The sequence below is a fragment of the Trichosurus vulpecula genome, chromosome 3, assembly GCF_011100635.1.
Source record: "Trichosurus vulpecula isolate mTriVul1 chromosome 3, mTriVul1.pri, whole genome shotgun sequence".
In the NCBI taxonomy this organism is placed as follows: domain Eukaryota; kingdom Metazoa; phylum Chordata; class Mammalia; order Diprotodontia; family Phalangeridae; genus Trichosurus; species Trichosurus vulpecula.
Genome location: NC_050575.1, coordinates 126,475,225 through 126,480,583, shown reverse-complemented (window position 1 = coordinate 126,480,583; position 5,359 = coordinate 126,475,225).

Here is a 5,359-nt window from a genome sequence, read left to right as displayed (position 1 = left end):
TGTGTGTCTCATAGGAAATTGTCTTCAAAGTCGTGTAAACAGGAAACAGTGTATTTGCCTCAGGGTCTTTTACATCATATCTTTGTTATCATTACCAATCAATATTTACTTAGCATCCACTTGGCATTGTTCTGGAAACTCATCCCAGCAGTCTCTTCCAGTTCTAAAACTCAAGGATTCTATAATTAGAATTTTGTTGACCTTATAAACGCTGCAATTACTTAAGCAGATGCTGTGCATTCTCTGTGCACACTCTTGGTCAGATGCTTAGCCCTGGAAGGTCTCACATTCCAAGTCCTCTTACCCTGTCAGTCTGTTATTAAAATATTCCAGATGATGTGTGCATGGAGTTCTGACTATATTAATGAGGAAGTGGCCTTTGCTTCTGGCAGTGACATTCTTTTGTTGCATTAAATCTTGACTTAAGTTCAATTGGGGTTGGCATCTGCCCTGCCTTATAGCAGAGTCACTGCTTAGAAATTAGATTTGAGGCTCAAGTAAAAATTTACCATGGAAGAAGCTAGTTGAAGCCATTTTTGTGGTTGTGTCTCTTATCAGGGCTTAAACTTTTTCCACTTGCCACCCCTTCAGGGCTTCTTAAACCCCATAGGGGGTACGACCCACAGTTTAAGAAGCACTTGCTCCTTACAGTCTTGCTTCCTTAACTACCATTTTTATGGCTTCTTAAGGTTTGTAAAATGTCTTAAAACAGCACCATAAGGAGAACAGTACAATAATCATTATGCACATTTTACAGGTGAGAAAACTGAGGCTCTGAATGATGAAGTCTTTTGCCCTTAGTGTCAAAACAATAAACACTTGTTGAACACTTACAGTGTGTGGAGTCCTTTGCTCTGCTTAAGACACAGTTCACATATGACCTAGTCTTTACATGGTGCTTATAGGCTACCAAGGCATTAAAACACTCAACACTAATAGCTGTAATGCACAGTATTATACAGTAAGTGTCCTAGGGAGTTAAAAAACAAAATATCTGAAATCTGAGGGGGAAGGTCGTTACTAAGGTGGGATAGAGGTGAAAGTTTCATGGAGTCAGTGGCATTTGAGTTTGAAGAATCCTAAGAATTCAACTAGCAGAGAGGCAGAGAATTTCAACTTGGTCCTTTGGGCTATGTCTGGTACTTTTAATGCAGCCCTATGTTGCCAGTCAGTTTTTCATCTCAATGCAGGAATCTAATTTATCAATCTGCAGGCTACTTCCAGCAATGCAGATAAGAACTTACTGTAGCTTAGTAAACTTTGAAAAGTTACCGTGACCTATTTAGTTTACCTCCTGGGGAGGAGCCTCTGCAATTTTAGCTACTCTGGGCCTCACATGGAAGTCATCCATTATATCAATAGACCTACAGTATACTCATGCCTTTGCATCTGGGTAGAACCTGCCAGAGCCGCTTCCTGTATTAATCTTCAGGAACCCAGAGGTCATGTCTATGCCAAGAAGAGCCATCTTAAGGGAACTTTAATAGAGATACAATCCTAGTCATTAAAAATGAATATGTATGGAACTCTCATAACAGCCAAGTCTTTGATTTTCATAAATTTAATGTGATGAATCCATAAATTGTGGAGTTTTAAACATGTTACATGTGTATATATCCTCTTGGGAGATGTTTGTATACATACTCAGTGCTATAGTAGTAAGAATTGAATTTGACTTCTAAAACCAGGACTCAACACTTTATTTGGGATAAAGGGACATAGGTTCTTATACAGAAGGGATCTCAGAAGTCATCTGTGCCATTCTGTATTGAACCGGGACCCTTTCTTTAATACTTCCTTGACAGGGAGCTCCCTTTTCACCTGGGACAGTTCATTCCATTGGGCATATTCGATTTGTAGGGAGTTCTTAAACAGAGCCAATATCTTCCTCCTTACACCTTTCATTCATTAGTCCTAGTTCTGCCTCATAAAGAGTCAAGTAGAACAAGTCTACTTCCTCTTCCTCACAAAAGCTCTTCAAATAATTGAAAATAGTGACTGACCACTCCCAAATGTGGCCTAAGTAAATAGCAAGACATCCAGGTAATCTACTCAGCTCAGTCTAGAATAGGGGATAAAGACCCTTGGCCACTTAAACACCATAGCATTAAACAGAGGAGAGCGTGAGAGGGTAGTCAATGTGTTGGAAGAAAGGCTGGGTTTGGAATGACAGGAACTGGGTTTGATCCCTGAATCGGCTACTTATTATTTACGTGATGTGCACATAACTTCTCCTTGGGCTTCAGTTTCTTTAGCTATAAAATGAACAGATTTTGATTGGACAGTTTTTAAAGTCCCTTCCAACTATAAATCCTGTAATGTTATGAATGGGCCAGATGATCCTATTTTAAGCTTACTTAATGAAAGGTAGCTCTAGGACTAGGTAAAGCAGAAAGGGAGGCTATAACCTGGTACGACCACAGGAGGGCAGCAGAGGAGAAGGAATGATGAGAGGGAAACCCCTTTTGACTTCAAAAAGCTCTTGAACTTCTGAATAGACAAATAAGGCTCATAAACAAGCCTTAGCAGCAACAACAACATATGATGCTTTAAAGGTTTTCAAAGTGCTTTTATCTCTCGTTTGATCCTGTGTGGCCAGTGCTACTGTGATAGATGAGAATACTACTATTCGGAAAAGTCCTGACTTAACCCATGGTCTAATAAGCTTATAAGTGTTAAAGCAAGTTCTAACTAGTTTTAGCTAGTTTTTGGATGAGAAATTTTAAAAATCAATTCACTTTTAGAATTAAGCACAAGGAATACAGAATTCAAAACTATTGAAATGATTTATTTATTTTTAACATTCATTAAAAAATCTTTTTTGAGTTGCGAACTCTCTCTCTCCCACACCTTCCTCACCTATTGAGAAGGCAAAGTGATATCAATTATACATATGAAATCATGCAAAATATTTCCATATTAGCTATGTTGCAAAAAAAATATGCTTCAATCTGCCCTCAGACTCTATCAGTCCTCTCTCTGGAGGTAGATAGCATTTTTTATCTTAAGTTCTTCAGAATTGTTTTGGATTATTGATTAGTCAGAATAGCTAAGTCAATCACAGTTGATTATGATACAATATTGCTGTCTCTGTGCAATGTTCTGTTTCTGCTCATTTCACTCTGCATCAGTTCATATAAATCTTCCCAGGTTTTTCTGAAACCATCCTGCTTGTCATTTCTTATAATATAATAGTATTCCATCACAGTCATATACCACAACTTGTTTAGCCATTCCCCAATTGGATATCCGTCAATTTCTAATTCTTTACCACCACAAAAAGAGCTACTATAAATATTTAGGTACATTTGGGTCTTTTCCCTTTTTCTTTGATCTCTTGGAGATACAAATCTAGTAGCAGGAGTACAGCTAGCAATTCCAACAGTGCATTAGTGTCCCAATTTTTCCACATCTCTAGAGTTAACAAATTTTTTTTTTTTTAAAAATCTATTTCTATTCCATGTCATGGCCAATGAAGAAAGAGGCAAGGGGAGAGAAGAAAGGAAGGGGGGCCAAAGGAGGCAGAAGTAAAGGACTAAGAAAAGGAGGCTGAGGAAGAGTAAAAGGCCCAAAATGAAGGATAATCGTTAGAAAAATGAGACATCAAGAATGTCAGGAAATGCTGCCTTTGCCCAACTAGAAGTGTGTTAGCAAATGGAAAAGAACCTAGAGATTGCAGGCAGGCATCACAGCCTAGCAAAATCTGTATTTCAGACAGATTTGTAAAGAGATAATAGGTTTTCTTATTTTCAGGTTCAGTGTCATCATAGAATCACAGAAACAGACCCTTAAAGGTGGAATGTACTTCAAAACAGAGTATTAGAACATGGAATGACAGGATTGTTAGAGGGTTTTACTAAGAGAAGAGGGTGGGGCACTTCCAGGAGTCTGTGTTTCCAACAATCTGGGCCTAGTGATGTGGAAGCCAAAATGGAAAGGGAAAGAAGCACTTGCTCCTTACAGTTTTGCTTCCTCAACTACCATTTTTATGGCTTTTTAAGGTTTGTAAAATGTCTTCCTTACAACAGCCCCATAAGGAGAACAGTACAAATAATCATAATGTACATTATAACAGGGAGCAGTGAGACAATCTGAGTTTGGGAAGCCGAAAGACAGTGGGAATAGAGAAGACATGAATTGAACAAAAAGAGGTTCAATCCAATTCAAAACGTGTTTATTTAAGCTCCTACTTTGCACAAGCCCCTGTGCTTGGGGCTGGGCATGTGATTAGAGAATGGGTCCAACAATTCTGGAATGTCTTGATATCCCTGTGTGGGGTGTTTTGGATAATCATCATTATACAAATATAGTCCTCATTTAGTGTATCCTTGACCAATGGACCTGGAGTTACACACACACACACACACACACACACACACACACACACACACACACTGCCCCCCACACACAAATAAATAATAAAAAAATTAAAGAAGTTTTTAAATTACGATGGAAAAATTACGATTTCAAATTACAAGGGAAAATTCCGCCCCCCCCCCTTTTTCCCTTCTCCTGCATCCGTGAGAAAGTTTATGTAGTCTCCCCCATGCTGCCAACTGGAAAAGGGAGCAGACACTCCACAGACAACTCCCAAGTTGTCTCTTAGCAGGAATACCACTCCCAATCTGGTATAATCTGAACCAGCTGTGCCTCAGTATTGTTTCTGCTTCTGAAGTTATTTGCTCTTTTTCCCAAGAGCTGCTGCTGCTGTCTGCTGGAGCTGACACCTGCTGCAGGGCTCCTGCTTCCTTGGAAGGAATGTTAGCACTTATTCAGGACACTGTTTTCATGAGCTAGGGTGACATGTCTGCTGTTAACTAACACATTTTACCCTGCAAGTCTAGGTCTTTTTTTTTTCCAGTCCAGTTTTCTCCTCAGCAGGAAGTTACCCAGGCTTCCCTGGTATTTAGTTGTTCTGGTGGTGATGGTGGTAGTGGCTTGTTTGTTTGGGTTTTTTTTGGGGGGGGTCCTAATCAGTTCTCACCATGGACCTACCAGCCAGTTCCATGATAATACTAATGGCCTCTAAAAATGTCCATAATCTTCAAGGAGGTACTTAGCAATCCTGAAAAAGGTGATATAGAGCTGATTACTGTTGTTTTTTATTCATCCATCTCAGATTTTGGACCTCCCTTACACAAAGATAGGATGGACATGGAACCTGCTCTCATGACATTTAGATGGTTCCTTCCCTCTGTTTCCTTTAAGGGATGGGGAAAGGGGAATACCAAGAGTCAGACAAACAATTTTGATGCAGAGTAGGATGTTACAAAGCACAAAGGAGATGTTCAGGTAATTTTAAAATTCTATAACTGTAACAACAATGTTACCAGCAGCTGCTGTGGAGGTGTAAGGCCAA